Source organism: Ambystoma mexicanum, chromosome 10, assembly GCF_040938575.1.
Source record: "Ambystoma mexicanum isolate Mex_15411 chromosome 10, UKY_AmexF1_1, whole genome shotgun sequence".
Lineage (NCBI taxonomy): Eukaryota > Metazoa > Chordata > Amphibia > Caudata > Ambystomatidae > Ambystoma > Ambystoma mexicanum.
The window spans coordinates 586,507,616-586,526,031 of record NC_090932.1 but is presented as its reverse complement, the minus strand read 5'-3'; positions in this window follow the sequence as shown (position 1 = coordinate 586,526,031).

Here is an 18,416-nt window from a genome sequence, read left to right as displayed (position 1 = left end):
AGGGAAGGATTTGGATTTCACATCTCATGTTATAGGATGGTTCTCATGTTTGGTTTTTGAAGCATTGAGATATCACATCTCATGCTATCGGAAGGGTCTCAGGTTTGGTATTAGAAGCATTGAGATATCACATCTCATGCTATAGGATTGGTCTCCGGATTGGAATGTGAAGGATTTGGATATCACATCTCATGCTAAAGGAAGGGTCTCAGGTTTGGAATGGGAAGGAGTTGGATATGACATCTCTTGTTATAGGGAGGGTCTCAGGATTTGAATGGCAAGGAGTTGGATATCACATCTCATGCCATAGGAAGGGTCTCAGGTTTGGTATAAGCATTGGGATATCACATCTCTGCTATCGGAAGGGTCTCAGGATTGGATTGGGAAGAAGTTGGATATCACATCTCATGTTATAGGAAGGGTCTCCGGATTGGAATGTGAAGGATTTGGATATCACATCTCATGCTAAAGGAAGGGTCTCAGGTTTGGAATGGGAAGGAGTTGGATATGACATCTCTTGTTATAGGGAGGGTCTCAGGATTTGAATGGCAAGGAGTTGGATATCACATCTCATGCCATAGGAAGGGTCTCAGGTTTGGTATAAGCATTGAGATATCACATCTCTGCTATCGGAAGGGTCTCAGGATTGGATTGGGAAGGAGTTGGATATCCCTTCTCATGCTATAGGAAGGGTCTCAGGTTGGAATGGGAAGGAGTTGGATATCAGATCTCATGCTAAAGGAAGGGTCTCAGGTTTGGTAGAAGCATTGAGATATCACATCTCATGCTATAGGAAGGGTCTCAGGATTGGAATGGGAAGGACTTAGATATCACATATCATGCTATAGGGAGGGTTTCAGTTTTGATATTAGAAGCATTGAGATATCACATCTCATGCTATCGGAAGTGTCTCAGGATTGGAATGGGAAGGAGCTGGATATTACATCTCATGCTAAAGGAAGGGTCTCAGGTTTGGAACGGGAAGGAGTTGGATATCCGATCTCATGTTATAGGAAGGGTCTCAGGTTTGGTATAAGCATTGAGATATCACATCTCTGCTATCGGAAGTGTCTCAGGATTGGAATGGGAAGGAATTGGATATCCCATCTCATGTTATAGGACGGGTCTCAGGATTGTTATTAGAATCATTGAGATATCATATTGCATGCTGTAGGAAGGGTCTAAGGATTGGAATGGGAAAGACTTGGATATCACATCTCATGCTATAGGAAGGGTCTCAGGTTTGGTATAAGCATTGAGATATCAAATCTCATGCTATAGGAAGGGTCTCAGGATTGGAATGGAAGGAGTTGGATATCACATCTCATGTTATAGGAAGGATCTCAGGTTTGGTATTAGAAGCATTGAGACATCAAATCTCATGCTATAGGAAGGGTCTCAGGATTGGAATGGGAAGGAGTTGGATATCACATCTCATGCTATAGGAAGGGTCTCAGGTTTGGTATAAGCATTGAGATATCACATCTCATGCTATAGGAAGGGTCTCAGGATTGGAATGGGAAGGAGTTGTATATGACATCTCATGCCGTAGGAAGGGTCTCAGGTTTGGTATAAGCATTGAGATATCACATCTCTGCTATCAGAAGAGTCTCAGGATTGGAATGGGAAGGAGTTGGATATCCCATCTCATGTTATAGGAAGAGTCTCAGGTTTGGTATTAGAAGCATTGAGATATCACATCTCATGCTATAGGAAGTGTCTCAGGATTGGAATGGGAAGGACTTGGATATCACATCTCATGCTATAGGGAGGGTCTCAAGTTTGATATTAGAAGCATTGAGATATCACATCTCATGCTATAGGAAGAGTCTCAGGTTTGGGAAGGGAAGGATTTGGATTTCACATCTCATGTTATAGGATGGTTCTCATGTTTGGTTTTTGAAGCATTGAGATATCACATCTCATGCTATCGGAAGGGTCTCAGGTTTGGTATTAGAAGCATTGAGATATCACATCTCATGCTATAGGATTGGTCTCCGGATTGGAATGTGAAGGATTTGGATATCACATCTCATGCTAAAGGAAGGGTCTCAGGTTTGGAATGGGAAGGAGTTGGATATGACATCTCTTGTTATAGGGAGGGTCTCAGGATTTGAATGGCAAGGAGTTGGATATCACATCTCATGCCATAGGAAGGGTCTCAGGTTTGGTATAAGCATTGAGATATCACATCTCTGCTATCGGAAGGGTCTCAGGATTGGAATGGGAAGGACTTAGATATCACATCTCATGCTATAGGGAGGGTCTCAGTTTTGATATTAGAAGCATTGAGATATCACATCTCATGCTATCGGAAGGGTCTCAGGATTGGAATGGGAGGAGCTGGATATCACATCTCATGCTAAAGGAAGGGTCTCAGGTTTGGAAGGGGAAGGATTTGGATATCACATCTCATGTTATAGGATGGGTTTCAGGTTTGGTATTAGAAGCATTGTGATATCACATCTCATGCTATAGGAAGTGTCTCAGGATTGGAATGGGAAGGAGTTGGATATAACATCTCATGCTATAGGAAGGGTTTCAGGTTTGGTAGAAGCATTGAGATATCACATCTCATGCTATAGGAAGAGTCTCAGGTTTGGGAAGGGAAGGATTTGGATTTCACATCTCATGTTATAGTATTGTTCTCATGTTTGGTTTTTGAAGCATTGAGATATCACATCTCATGCTATCGGAAGGGTCTCAGGTTTGGTATTAGAAGCATTGAGATATCACATCTCATGCTATAGGATTGGTCTCTGGATTGGAATGTGAAGGATTTGGATATCACATCTCATGCTAAAGGAAGGGTCTCAGGTTTGGAATGGGAAGGAGTTGGATATGACATCTCTTGTTATAGGGAGGGTCTCAGGATTTGAATGGCAAGGAGTTGGATATCACATCTCATGCCATAGGAAGGGTCTCAGGTTTGGTATAAGCATTGAGATATCAAATCTCTGCTATCGGAAGGGTCTCAGGATTGGATTGGGAAGGAGTTGGATATCACATCTCATGTTATAGGAAGGGTCTCCGGATTGGAATGTGAAGGATTTGGATATCACATCTCATGCTAAAGGAAGGGTCTCAGGTTTGGAATGGGAAGGAGTTGGATATGACATCTCTTGTTATAGGGAGGGTCTCAGGATTTGAATGGCAAGGAGTTGGATATCACATCTCATGCCATAGGAAGGGTCTCAGGTTTGGTATAAGCATTGAGATATCACATCTCTGCTATCGGAAGGGTCTCAGGATTGGATTGGGAAGGAGTTGGATATCCCTTCTCATGCTATAGGAAGGGTCTCAGGTTGGAATGGGAAGGAGTTGGATATCACATCTCATGCTAAAGGAAGGGTCTCAGGTTTGGTAGAAGCATTGAGATATCACATCTCATGCTATAGGAAGGGTCTCAGGATTGGAATGGGAAGGACTTAGATATCACATATCATGCTATAGGGAGGGTTTCAGTTTTGATATTAGAAGCATTGAGATATCACATCTCATGCTATCGGAAGTGTCTCAGGATTGGAATGGGAAGGAGCTGGATATTACATCTCATGCTAAAGGAAGGGTCTCAGGTTTGGAACGGGAAGGAGTTGGATATCCGATCTCATGTTATAGGAAGGGTCTCAGGTTTGGTATAAGCATTGAGATATCACATCTCTGCTATCGGAAGTGTCTCAGGATTGGAATGGGAAGGAATTGGATATCCCATCTCATGTTATAGGACGGGTCTCAGGATTGTTATTAGAATCATTGAGATATCATATTGCATGCTGTAGGAAGGGTCTAAGGATTGGAATGGGAAAGACTTGGATATCACATCTCATGCTATAGGAAGAGTCTCAGGTTTGGTATAAGCATTGAGATATCAAATCTCATGCTATAGGAAGGGTCTCAGGATTGGAATGGAAGGAGTTGGATATCACATCTCATGTTATAGGAAGGATCTCAGGTTTGGTATTAGAAGCATTGAGACATCACATCTCATGCTATAGGAAGGGTCTCAGGATTGGAATGGGAAGGAGTTGGATATCACATCTCATGCTATAGGAAGGGTCTCAGGTTTGGTATAAGCATTGAGATATCACATCTCATGCTATAGGAAGGGTCTCAGGATTGGAATGGGAAGGAGTTGTATATGACATCTCATGCCGTAGGAAGGGTCTCAGGTTTGGTATAAGCATTGAGATATCACATCTCTGCTATCAGAAGAGTCTCAGGATTGGAATGGGAAGGAGTTGGATATCCCAACTCATGTTATAGGAAGAGTCTCAGGTTTGGTATTAGAAGCATTGAGATATCACATCTCATGCTATAGGAAGTGTCTCAGGATTGTAATGGGAAGGACTTGGATATCACATCTCATGCTATAGGGAGGGTCTCAAGTTTGATATTAGAAGCATTGAGATATCACATCTCATGCTATAGGAAGAGTCTCAGGTTTGGGAAGGGAAGGATTTGGATTTCACATCTTATGTTATAGGATGGTTCTCATGTTTGGTTTTTGAAGCATTGAGATATTACATCTCATGCTATCGGAAGGGTCTCAGGTTTGGTATTAGAAGCATTGAGAATCACATCTCATGCTATAGGATTGGTCTCCGGATTGGAATGTGAAGGATTTGGATATCACATCTCATGCTAAAGGAAGGGTCTCAGGTTTGGAATGGGAAGGAGTTGGATATGACATCTCTTGTTATAGGGAGGGTCTCAGGATTTGAATGGCAAGGAGTTGGATATCACATCTCATGCCATAGGAAGGGTCTCAGGTTTGGTATAAGCATTGAGATATCACATCTCTGCTATCGGAAGGGTCTCAGGATTGGATTGGGAAGGAGTTGGATATCACATCTCATGTTATAGGAAGGGTCTCCGGATTGGAATGTGAAGGATTTGGATATCACATCTCATGCTAACGGAAGGGTCTCAGGTTTGGAATGGGAAGGAGTTGGATATGACATCTCTTGTTATAGGGAGGGTCTCAGGATTTGAATGGCAAGGTGTTGGATATCACATCTCATGCCATAGGAAGGGTCTCAGGTTTGGTATAAGCATTGAGATATCACATCTCTGCTATCGGAAGGGTCTCAGGATTGGATTGGGAAGGAGTTGGATATCCCTTCTCATGCTATAGGAAGGGTCTCAGGTTGGAATGGGAAGGAGTTGGATATCACATCTCATGCTATAGGGAGGGTTTCAGTTTTGATATTAGAAGCATTGAGATATCACATCTCATGCTATCGGAAGTGTCTCAGGATTGGAATGGGAAGTAGTTGGATATCACATATGCTAAAGGAAAGGTCTCAGGTTTGGAAGGGGAAGGATTTGGATCTCACATCTCATGTTTTAGGACGGGTCTCAGGTTTGGTATTAGAAGCCTTGAGATATCACATCTCATGGTATAATAAGGGTCTCAGGATTGGAATGGGAAGGAGTTGGATATCACATCTCAAGCTATTTCAGGATTGGAATGTGAAGGAGTTTGATATCACATCTCAAGCTATAGGAAGGGTCTCGGGTTTGGGAAGGGAAGGATTGGGATTTCACATCTCATGTTATAGGATGGTTCTCATGTTTGGTTTTAGAAGCATTGAGATATCACATCTCATGCTATCGGAAGGGTCTCAGGTTTGGAATGGGAAGGAGTTGGATATCACATCTCATGTTATAGGAAGCATCTCCGGTTTGGTATTAGAAGCATTGAGATATCACATCTCATGCTATAGGAAGGGTCTCAGGATTGGAATGTGAAGGATTTGGATATCAAATCTCATGCTAAAGGAAGGGTATCAGGTTTGGTATAAGCATTGAGATATCACATCTCTGCTATCGGAAGGGTCTCAGGATTGGATTGGGAAGGAGTTGGACATCCCTTCTCATGCTATAGGAAGGGTCTCATGTTGGAGTGGGAAGGAGTTGGATATCATATCTCATGTTATAGGAAGGGTCTCAAGATTGAAATGGGAAGTATTTGGATATCACATCTCTTGCTATATGAAGGGTCTCAGGTTTTTTATTAGAAACATTGAGATATCACGTCTCATGCTATCGGAAGGGTTTCAGGATTGGAATGGGAAGGATTAGGATATCATATCTCATGTTATAGGACGGGTCCCAGGTTTGGTATTAGAAGCATTGAGATATCACATCTTATGGTATAGGAAGGGTCTCAGGTTTGGAATGGGAAGGAGTTGGATATCACATCTCATCCAATAGGAAGGGTCTCAGGTTTGGAATGGGAAGGAATTGGATATCACATCTCATGTTATAGGAAGGATCTCAGGATTGGAATGGGAAGGAGTTGGATATCCCTTCTCATGCTATAGGAAGGGTCTCAGGTTGGAATGGGAAGGATTTGGATATCACATCTCTTGCTATAGGAAGGGTCTCAGGTTTTTTATTAGAAACATTGAGATATCACATCTCATGCTATAGGAAGGGTTTAAGGATTGGAATGGGATGGAGTTGGATATCCCTTCTCATGCTATTGGAAGGGTCTCAGGTTGGAATGGGAAGGATTTGGATATCACATCTCTTGCTATAGGAAGGGTCTCAGGTTTTTCATTAGAAACATTGAGATATCACATCTCATGCTATAGGAAGGGTTTAAGGATTGGAATGGGAAGGATTTGGATATCACATCTCATGCTAAAGGAAGGGTCTCAGGTTTGGAAGGGGAAGGATTTGGATATCACATCTCATGTTATTTGACCGGTCTCAGGTTTGGTATTAGAAGCATTGAGATATCAAGTCTCATGGTATAGGACGGGAGTTGGATATCACATCATGCCATGGTATGGGTCTCAGGTTTTGTAGAAGCATTGGGATATCACATCTCATGCTATCGGAAGGGTATCAGGATTGGATTTGGAAGGAGTTGTTGGATATCCCATCTCATGCTATAGGAAAGGTCTCAGGTTGGAATGGGAAAGAGTTGGATATCACATCTCATGTTATAGGAAAGGTCTCAAGATTGGAATGGGAAGGACTTGGATATCACATCTCATGCTGTAGGAAGGCTCTCAGGTTTGGAAAGGGAAGGAGTTGGATATCACATTTCATGTTAGAGGTAGGATCTCAGGTTTGGTATTATAGGCATTGAGATATCACATCTCATGCTATCAGAAGGGTATCAGGATTGGAATGGGAAGGAGTTGGATATCACATCTCATGCTAAAGGGAGGGTCTCAGGTTTGGATGGGGAAGGATTTGGATATCACATCTCATGTTATAGGAAGGATCTCAGGTTTGGTATTAGAAGCATTGAGATATCACATCTCATGCTATCGGAAGGATCTCAGGTTTGGTATTAGAAGCATTGAGATATCACATCTCATGCTATAGGAAGGGTCTCAGGATTGGAATGGGAAGGACTTGGATATCACATCTCATTCTAAAGGAAGGGTCTCAGTTTTGGTAGAAGCATTGCGATATCACATCTCATGCTATAGGAAGGGTCTCAGGATTGGAATTGGAAAGAGTTGGATATCACATCTCATGCTATAGGAAGGGTCTCAGGTTTGGTATAAGCATTGAGATATCACATCTCTGCTATCGGAAGGGTCTCAGGATTGGATTGGGAAGGAGTTGGATATCACATCTCATGTTATAGGAAGGGTCTCCGGATTGGAATGTGAAGGATTTGCATATTACATCTCATGCTAAAGGAAGGGTCTCAGGATTGGAATGGAAGGAGTTGGATATCACATCTCATGTTATAGGAAGGATCTCAGGTTTGGTATTAGAAGCATTGAGACATCACATCTCATGCTATAGGAAGGGTCTCAGGATTGGAATGGGAAGGAGTTGGATATCACATCTCATGCTATAGGAAGGGTCTCAGGTTTGGTATAAGCATTGAGATATCACATCTCTGCTATCGGAAGGGTCTCAGGATTGGATTGGGAAGGAGTTGGATATCCATTCTCATGCTATAGGAAGAGTCTCAGGTTGGAAAGGGAAGGAGTTGGATATCACATCTCATGCTATAGGGAGGGTTTCAGTTTTGATATTAGAAGCATTGAGATATCACATCTCATGCTATCGGAAGTGTCTCAGGATTGGAATGGGAAGGAGCTGGATATTACATCTCATGCTAAAGGAAGGGTCTCAGGTTTGGAACGGGAAGGAGTTGGATATCCGATCTCATGTTATAGGAAGAGTCTCAGGTTTGGTATAAGCATTGAGATATCACATCTCTGCTATCGGAAGTGTCTCAGGATTGGAATGGGAAGGAGTTGGATATCCCATCTCATGTTATAGGACGGGTCTCAGGATTGTTATTAGAATCATTGAGATATCATATTGCATGCTGTAGGAAGGGTCTAAGGATTAGAATGGGAAAGACTTGGATATCACATCTCATGCTATAGGAAGGGTCTCAGGTTTGGTATAAGCATTGAGATATCAAATCTCATGCTATAGGAAGGGTCTCAGGATTGGAATGGAAGGAGTTGAATATCACATCTCATGTTATAGGAAGGATCTCAGGTTTGGTATTAGAAGCATTGAGACATCACATCTCATGCTATAGGAAGGGTCTCAGGATTGGAATGGGAAGGAGTTGGATATCACATCTCATGCTATAGGAAGGGTCTCAGGTTTGGTATAAGCATTGAGATATCACATCTCATGCTATAGGAAGGGTCTCAGGATTGGAATGGGAAGGAGTTGTATATGACATCTCATGCCGTAGGAAGGGTCTCAGGTTTGGTATAAGCATTGAGATATCACATCTCTGCTATCAGAAGAGTCTCAGGATTGGAATGGGAAGGAGTTGGATATCCCATCTCATGTTATAGGAAGAGTCTCAGGTTTGGTATTAGAAGCATTGAGATATCACATCTCATGCTATAGGAAGTGTCTCAAGATTGGAATGGGAAGGACTTGGATATCACATCTCATGCTATAGGGAGGGTCTCAAGTTTGATATTAGAAGCATTGAGATATCACATCTCATGCTATAGGAAGAGTCTCAGGTTTGGGAAGGGAAGGATTTGGATTTCACATCTCATGTTATAGGACGGTTCTCATGTTTGGTTTTTGAAGCATTGAGATATCACATCTCATGCTATCGGAAGGGTCTCAGGTTTGGTATTAGAAGCATTGAGATATCACATCTCATGCTATAGGATTGGTCTCTGGATTGGAATGTGAAGGATTTGGATATCACATCTCATGCTAAAGGAAGGGTCTCAGGTTTGGAATGGGAAGGAGTTGGATATCACATCTCATGCCATAGGAAGGGTCTCAGGTTTGGTATACGCATTGAGATATCACATCTCTGCTATCGGAAGGGTCTCAGGATTGGATTGGGAAGGAGTTGGATATCACATCTCATGTTATAGGAAGGGTCTCCGGATTGGAATGTGAAGGATTTGGATATCACATCTCATGCTAAAGGAAGGGTCTCAGGTTTGGAATGGGAAGGAGTTGGATATGACATCTCTTGTTATAGGGAGGGTCTCAGGATTTGAATGGCAAGGAGTTGGATATCCCTTCTCATGCTATAGGAAGGGTCTCAGGTTGGAATGGGAAGGAGTTGGATATCACATCTCATGCTAAAGGGAGGGTCTCAGGTTTGGTAGAAGCATTGAGATATCACATCTCATGCTATCGGAAGTGTCTCAGGATTGGAATGGGAAGGAGCTGGATATTACATCTCATGCTAAAGGAAGGGTCTCAGGTTTGGAACGGGAAGGAGTTGGATATCCGATCTCATGTTATAGGAAGGGTCTCAGGTTTGGTATAAGCATTGAGATATAACATCTCTGCTATCGGAAGTGTCTCAGGATTGGAATGGGAAGGAATTGGATATCCCATCTCATGTTATAGGACGGGTCTCAGGATTGTTATTAGAATCATTGAGATATCATATTGCATGCTGTAGGAAGGGTCTAAGGATTGGAATGGGAAAGACTTGGATATCACATCTCATGCTATAGGAAGGGTCTCAGGTTTGGTATAAGCATTGAGATATCAAATCTCATGCTATAGGACGGGTCTCAGGATTGGAATGGAAGGAGTTGGATATCACATCTCATGTTATAGAAAGGATCTCAGGTTTGGTATTAGAAGCATTGAGACATCACATCTCATGCTATAGGAAGGGTCTCAGGATTGGAATGGGAAGGAGTTGGATATCACATCTCATGCTATAGGAAGGGTCTCAGGTTTGGTATAAGCATTGAGATATCACATCTCATGCTATAGGAAGGGTCTCAGGATTGGAATGGGAAGGAGTTGTATATGACATCTCATGCCGTAGGAAGGGTCTCAGGTTTGGTATAAGCATTGAGATATCACATCTCTGCTATCAGAAGAGTCTCAGGATTGGAATGGGAAGGAGTTGGATATCCCATCTCATGTTATAGGAAGAGTCTCAGGTTTGGTATTAGAAGCATTGAGATATCACATCTCATGCTATAGGAAGTGTCTCAGGATTGGAATGGGAAGGACTTGGATATCACATCTCATGCTATAGGGAGGGTCTCAAGTTTGATATTAGAAGCATTGAGATATCACATCTCATGCTATAGGAAGAGTCTCAGGTTTGGGAAGGGAAGGATTTGGATTTCACATCTCATGTTATAGGATGGTTCTCATGTTTGGTTTTTGAAGCATTGAGATATCACATCTCATGCTATCGGAAGGGTCTCAGGTTTGGTATTAGAAGCATTGAGATATCACATCTCATGCTATAGGATTGGTCTCCGGATTGGAATGTGAAGGATTTGGATATCACATCTCATGCTAAAGGAAGGGTCTCAGGTTTGGAATGGGAAGGAGTTGGATATGACATCTCTTGTTATAGGGAGGGTCTCAGGATTTGAATGGCAAGGAGTTGGATATCACATCTCATGCCATAGGAAGGGTCTCAGGTTTGGTATAAGCATTGAGATATCAGGTCTCAGGATTGGAATGGGAAGGACTTAGATATCACATCTCATGCTATAGGGAGGGTCTCAGTTTTGATATTAGAAGCATTGAGATATCACATCTCATGCTATCGGAAGGGTCTCAGGATTGGAATGGGAGGAGCTGGATATCACATCTCATGCTAAAGGAAGGGTCTCAGGTTTGGAAGGGGAAGGATTTGGATATCACATCTCATGTTATAGGATGGGTCTCAGGTTTGGTATTAGAAGCATTGTGATATCACATCTCATGCTATAGGAAGTGTCTCAGGATTGGAATGGGAAGGAGTTGGATATCACATCTCATGCTATAGGAAGGGTTTCAGGTTTGGTAGAAGCATTGAGATATCACATCTCATGCTATAGGAAGAGTCTCAGGTTTGGGAAGGGAAGGATTTGGATTTCACATCTCATGTTATAGGATGGTTCTCATGTTTGGTTTTTGAAGCATTGAGATATCACATCTCATGCTATCGGAAGGGTCTCAGGTTTGGTATTAGAAGCATTGAGATATCACATCTCATGCTATAGGATTGGTCTCCGGATTGGAATGTGAAGGATTTGGATATCACATCTCATGCTAAAGGAAGGGTCTCAGGTTTGGAATGGGAAGGAGTTGGATATGACATCTCTTGTTATAGGGAGGGTCTCAGGATTTGAATGGCAAGGAGTTGGATATCACATCTCATGCCATAGGAAGGGTCTCAGGTTTGGTATAAGCATTGAGATATCACATCTCTGCTATCGGAAGGGTCTCAGGATTGGATTGGGAAGAAGTTGGATATCACATCTCATGTTATAGGAAGGGTCTCCGGATTGGAATGTGAAGGATTTGGATATCACATCTCATGCTAAAGGAAGGGTCTCAGGTTTGGAATGGGAAGGAGTTGGATATGACATCTCTTGTTATAGGGAGGGTCTCAGGATTTGAATGGCAAGGAGTTGGATATCACATCTCATGCCATAGGAAGGGCCTCAGGTTTGGTATAAGCATTGAGATATCACATCTCTGCTATCGGAAGGGTCTCAGGATTGGATTGGGAAGGAGTTGGATATCCCTTCTCATGCTATAGGAAGGGTCTCAGGTTGGAATGGGAAGGAGTTGGATATCACATCTCATGCTAAAGGAAGGGTCTCAGGTTTGGTAGAAGCATTGAGATATCACATCTCATGCTATAGGAAGGGTCTCAGGATTGGAATGGGAAGGAGCTGGATATTACATCTCATGCTATAGGAAGGGTCTCAGGTTTGGTATAAGCATTGAGATATCACATCTCTGCTATCGGAAGTGTCTCAGGATTGGAATGGGAAGGAATTGGATATCCCATCTCATGTTATAGGACGGGTCTCAGGATTGTTATTAGAATCATTGAGATATCATATTGCATGCTGTAGGAAGGGTCTAAGGATTGGAATGGGAAAGACTTGGATATCACATCTCATGCTATAGGAAGGGTCTCAGGTTTGGTATTAGCATTGAGATATCAAATCTCATGCTATCGGAAGGGTCTCAGGATTGGATTGGGAAGGAGTTGGATATCACATCTCATGTTATAGGAAGGGTCTCCGGATTGGAATGTGAAGGATTTGGATATCACATCTCATGCTAAAGGAAGGGTCTCAGGTTTGGAATGGGAAGGAGTTGGATATGACATCTCTTGTTATAGGGAGGGTCTCAGGATTTGAATGGCAAGGAGTTGGATATCCCTTCTCATGCTATAGGAAGGGTCTCAGGTTGGAATGGGAAGGAGTTGGATATCACATCTCATGCTAAAGGGAGGGTCTCAGGTTTGGTAGAAGCATTGAGATATCACATCTCATGCTATCAGAAGTGTCTCAGGATTGGAATGGGAAGGAGCTGGATATTACATCTCATGCTAAAGGAAGGGTCTCAGGTTTGGAACGGGAAGGAGTTGGATATCCGATCTCATGTTATAGGAAGGGTCTCAGGTTTGGTATAAGCATTGAGATATAACATCTCTGCTATCGGAAGTGTCTCAGGATTGGAATGGGAAGGAATTGGATATCCCATCTCATGTTATAGGACGGGTCTCAGGATTGTTATTAGAATCATTGAGATATCATATTGCATGCTGTAGGAAGGGTCTAAGGATTGGAATGGGAAAGACTTGGATATCACATCTCATGCTATAGGAAGGGTCTCAGGTTTGGTATAAGCATTGAGATATCAAATCTCATGCTATAGGACGGGTCTCAGGATTGGAATGGAAGGAGTTGGATATCACATCTCATGTTATAGAAAGGATCTCAGGTTTGGTATTAGAAGCATTGAGACATCACATCTCATGCTATAGGAAGGGTCTCAGGATTGGAATGGGAAGGAGTTGGATATCACATCTCATGCTATAGGAAGGGTCTCAGGTTTGGTATAAGCATTGAGATATCACATCTCATGCTATAGGAAGGGTCTCAGGATTGGAATGGGAAGGAGTTGTATATGACATCTCATGCCGTAGGAAGGGTCTCAGGTTTGGTATAAGCATTGAGATATCACATCTCTGCTATCAGAAGAGTCTCAGGATTGGAATGGGAAGGAGTTGGATATCCCATCTCATGTTATAGGAAGAGTCTCAGGTTTGGTATTAGAAGCATTGAGATATCACATCTTATGCTATAGGAAGTGTCTCAGGATTGGAATGGGAAGGACTTGGATATCACATCTCATGCTATAGGGAGGGTCTCAAGTTTGATATTAGAAGCATTGAGATATCACATCTCATGCTATAGGAAGAGTCTCAGGTTTGGGAAGGGAAGGATTTGGATTTCACATCTCATGTTATAGGATGGTTCTCATGTTTGGTTTTTGAAGCATTGAGATATCACATCTCATGCTATCGGAAGGGTCTCAGGTTTGGTATTAGAAGCATTGAGATATCACATCTCATGCTATAGGATTGGTCTCCGGATTGGAATGTGAAGGATTTGGATATCACATCTCATGCTAAAGGAAGGGTCTCAGGTTTGGAATGGGAAGGAGTTGGATATGACATCTCTTGTTATAGGGAGGGTCTCAGGATTTGAATGGCAAGGAGTTGGATATCACATCTCATGCCATAGGAAGGGTCTCAGGTTTGGTATAAGCATTGAGATATCAGGTCTCAGGATTGGAATGGGAAGGACTTAGATATCACATCTCATGCTATAGGGAGGGTCTCAGTTTTGATATTAGAAGCATTGAGATATCACATCTCATGCTATCGGAAGGGTCTCAGGATTGGAATGGGAGGAGCTGGATATCACATCTCATGCTAAAGGAAGGGTCTCAGGTTTGGAAGGGGAAGGATTTGGATATCACATCTCATGTTATAGGATGGGTCTCAGGTTTGGTATTAGAAGCATTGTGATATCACATCTCATGCTATAGGAAGTGTCTCAGGATTGGAATGGGAAGGAGTTGGATATCACATCTCATGCTATAGGAAGGGTTTCAGGTTTGGTAGAAGCATTGAGATATCACATCTCATGCTATAGGAAGAGTCTCAGGTTTGGGAAGGGAAGGATTTGGATTTCACATCTCATGTTATAGGATGGTTCTCATGTTTGGTTTTTGAAGCATTGAGATATCACATCTCATGCTATCGGAAGGGTCTCAGGTTTGGTATTAGAAGCATTGAGATATCACATCTCATGCTATAGGATTGGTCTCCGGATTGGAATGTGAAGGATTTGGATATCACATCTCATGCTAAAGGAAGGGTCTCAGGTTTGGAATGGGAAGGAGTTGGATATGACATCTCTTGTTATAGGGAGGGTCTCAGGATTTGAATGGCAAGGAGTTGGATATCACATCTCATGCCATAGGAAGGGTCTCAGGTTTGGTATAAGCATTGAGATATCACATCTCTGCTATCGGAAGGGTCTCAGGATTGGATTGGGAAGAAGTTGGATATCACATCTCATGTTATAGGAAGGGTCTCCGGATTGGAATGTGAAGGATTTGGATATCACATCTCATGCTAAAGGAAGGGTCTCAGGTTTGGAATGGGAAGGAGTTGGATATGACATCTCTTGTTATAGGGAGGGTCTCAGGATTTGAATGGCAAGGAGTTGGATATCACATCTCATGCCATAGGAAGGGCCTCAGGTTTGGTATAAGCATTGAGATATCACATCTCTGCTATCGGAAGGGTCTCAGGATTGGATTGGGAAGGAGTTGGATATCCCTTCTCATGCTATAGGAAGGGTCTCAGGTTGGAATGGGAAGGAGTTGGATATCACATCTCATGCTAAAGGAAGGGTCTCAGGTTTGGTAGAAGCATTGAGATATCACATCTCATGCTATAGGAAGGGTCTCAGGATTGGAATGGGAAGGAGCTGGATATTACATCTCATGCTATAGGAAGGGTCTCAGGTTTGGTATAAGCATTGAGATATCACATCTCTGCTATCGGAAGTGTCTCAGGATTGGAATGGGAAGGAATTGGATATCCCATCTCATGTTATAGGACGGGTCTCAGGATTGTTATTAGAATCATTGAGATATCATATTGCATGCTGTAGGAAGGGTCTAAGGATTGGAATGGGAAAGACTTGGATATCACATCTCATGCTATAGGAAGGGTCTCAGGTTTGGTATTAGCATTGAGATATCAAATCTCATGCTATAGGAAGGGTCTCAGGATTGGAATGGAAGGAGTTGGATATCACATCTCATGTTATAGGAAGGATCTCAGGTTTGGTATTAGAAGCATTGAGACATCAAATCTCATGCTATAGGAAGGGTCTCAGGATTGGAATGGGAAGGAGTTGGATATCACATCTCATGCTATAGGAAGGGTCTCAGGTTTGGTATAAGCATTGAGATATCACATCTCATGCTATAGGGAGGGTCTCAGGATTGGAATGGGAAGGAGTTGTATATGACATCTCATGCCGTAGGAAGGGTCTCAGGTTTGGTATAAGCATTGAGATATCACATCTCTGCTATCAGAAGAGTCTCAGGATTGGAATGGGAAGGAGTTGGATATCCCATCTCATGTTATAGGAAGAGTCTCAGGTTTGGTATTAGAAGCATTGAGATATCACATCTCATGCTATAGGAAGTGTCTCAGGATTGGAATGGGAAGGACTTGGATATCACATCTCATGCTATAGGGAGGGTCTCAAGTTTGATATTAGAAGCATTGAGATATCACATCTCATGCTATAGGAAGAGTCTCAGGTTTGGGAAGGGAAGGATTTGGATTTCACATCTCATGTTATAGGATGGTTCTCATGTTTGGTTTTTGAAGCATTGAGATATCACATCTCATGCTATCGGAAGGGTCTCAGGTTTGGTATTAGAAGCATTGAGATATCACATCTCATGCTATAGGATTGGTCTCCGGATTGGAATGTGAAGGATTTGGATATCACATCTCATGCTAAAGGAAGGGTCTCAGGTTTGGAATGGGAAGGAGTTGGATATGACATCTCTTGTTATAGGGAGGGTCTCAGGATTTGAATGGCAAGGAGTTGGATATCACATCTCATGCCATAGGAAGGGTCTCAGGTTTGGTATAAGCATTGAGATACAACATCTCTGCTATCGGAAGGGTCTCAGGATTGGAATGGGAAGGACTTAAATATCACATCTCATGCTATAGGGAGGGTCTCAGTTTTGATATTAGAAGCATTGAGATATCACATCTCATGCTATCGGAAGGGTCTCAGGATTGGAATGGGAGGAGCTGGATATCACATCTCATGCTAAAGGAAGGGTCTCAGGTTTGGAAGGGGAAGGATTTGGATATCACATCTCATGTTATAGGATGGGTTTCAGGTTTGGTATTAGAAGCATTGTGATATTACATCTCATGCTATAGGAAGTGTCTCAGGATTGGAATGGGAAGGAGTTGGATATCACATCTCATGCTATAGGAAGGGTTTCAGGTTTGGTAGAAGCATTGAGATATCACATCTCATGCTATAGGAAGAGTCTCAGGTTTGGGAAGGGAAGGATTTGGATTTCACATCTCATGTTATAGGATGGTTCTCATGTTTGGTTTTTGAAGCATTGAGATATCACATCTCATGCTATCGGAAGGGTCTCAGGTTTGGTATTAGAAGCATTGAGATATCACATCTCATGCTATAGGATTGGTCTCTGGATTGGAATGTGAAGGATTTGGATATCACATCTCATGCTAAAGGAAGGGTCTCAGGTTTGGAATGGGAAGGAGTTGGATATGACATCTCTTGTTATAGGGAGGGTCTCAGGATTTGAATGGCAAGGAGTTGGATATCACATCTCATGCCATAGGAAGGGTCTCAGGTTTGGTATAAGCATTGAGATATCACATCTCTGCTATCGGAAGGGTCTCAGGATTGGATTGGGAAGGAGTTGGATATCACATCTCATGTTATAGGAAGGGTCTTCGGATTGGAATGTGAAGGATTTGGATATCACATCTCATGCTAAAGGAAGGGTCTCAGGTTTGGAATGGGAAGGAGTTGGATATGACATCTCTTGTTATAGGGAGGGTCTCAGGATTTGAATGGCAAGGAGTTGGATATCACATCTCATGCCATAGGAAGGGTCTCAGGTTTGGTATAAGCATTGAGATATCACATCTCTGCTATCGGAAGGGTCTCAGGATTGGATTGGGAAGGAGTTGGATATCCCTTCTCATGCTATAGGAAGGGTCTCAGGTTGGAATGGGAAGGAGTTGGATATCACATCTCATGCTAAAGGAAGGGTCTCAGGTTTGGTAGAAGCATTGAGATATCACATCTCATGCTATAGGAAGGGTCTCAGGATTGGAATGGGAAGGACTTAGATATCACATATCATGCTATAGGGAGGGTTTCAGTTTTGATATTAGAAGCATTGAGATATCACATCTCATGCTATCGGAAGTGTCTCAGGATTGGAATGGGAAGGAGCTGGATATAACATCTCATGCTAAAGGAAGGGTCTCAGGTTTGGAACGGGAAGGAGTTGGATATCCGATCTCATGTTATAGGAAGGGTCTCAGGTTTGGTATAAGCATTGAGATATCACATCTCTGCTATCGGAAGTGTCTCAGGATTGGAATGGGAAGGAATTGGATATCCCATCTCATGTTATAGGACGGGTCTCAGGATTGTTATTAGAATCATTGAGATATCATATTGCATGCTGTAGGAAGGGTCTAAGGATTGGAATGGGAAAGACTTGGATATCACATCTCATGCTATAGGAAGAGTCTCAGGTTTGGTATAAGCATTGAGATATCAAATCTCATGCTATAGGAAGGGTCTCAGGATTGGAATGGAAGGAGTTGGATATCACATCTCATGTTATAGGAAGGATCTCAGGTTTGGTATTAGAAGCATTGAGACATCACATCTCATGCTATAGGAAGGGTCTCAGGATTGGAATGGGAAGGAGTTGGATATCACATCTCATGCTATAGGAAGGGTCTCAGGTTTGGTATAAGCATTGAGATATCACATCTCATGCTATAGGAAGGGTCTCAGGATTGGAATGGGAAGGAGTTGTATATGACATCTCATGCC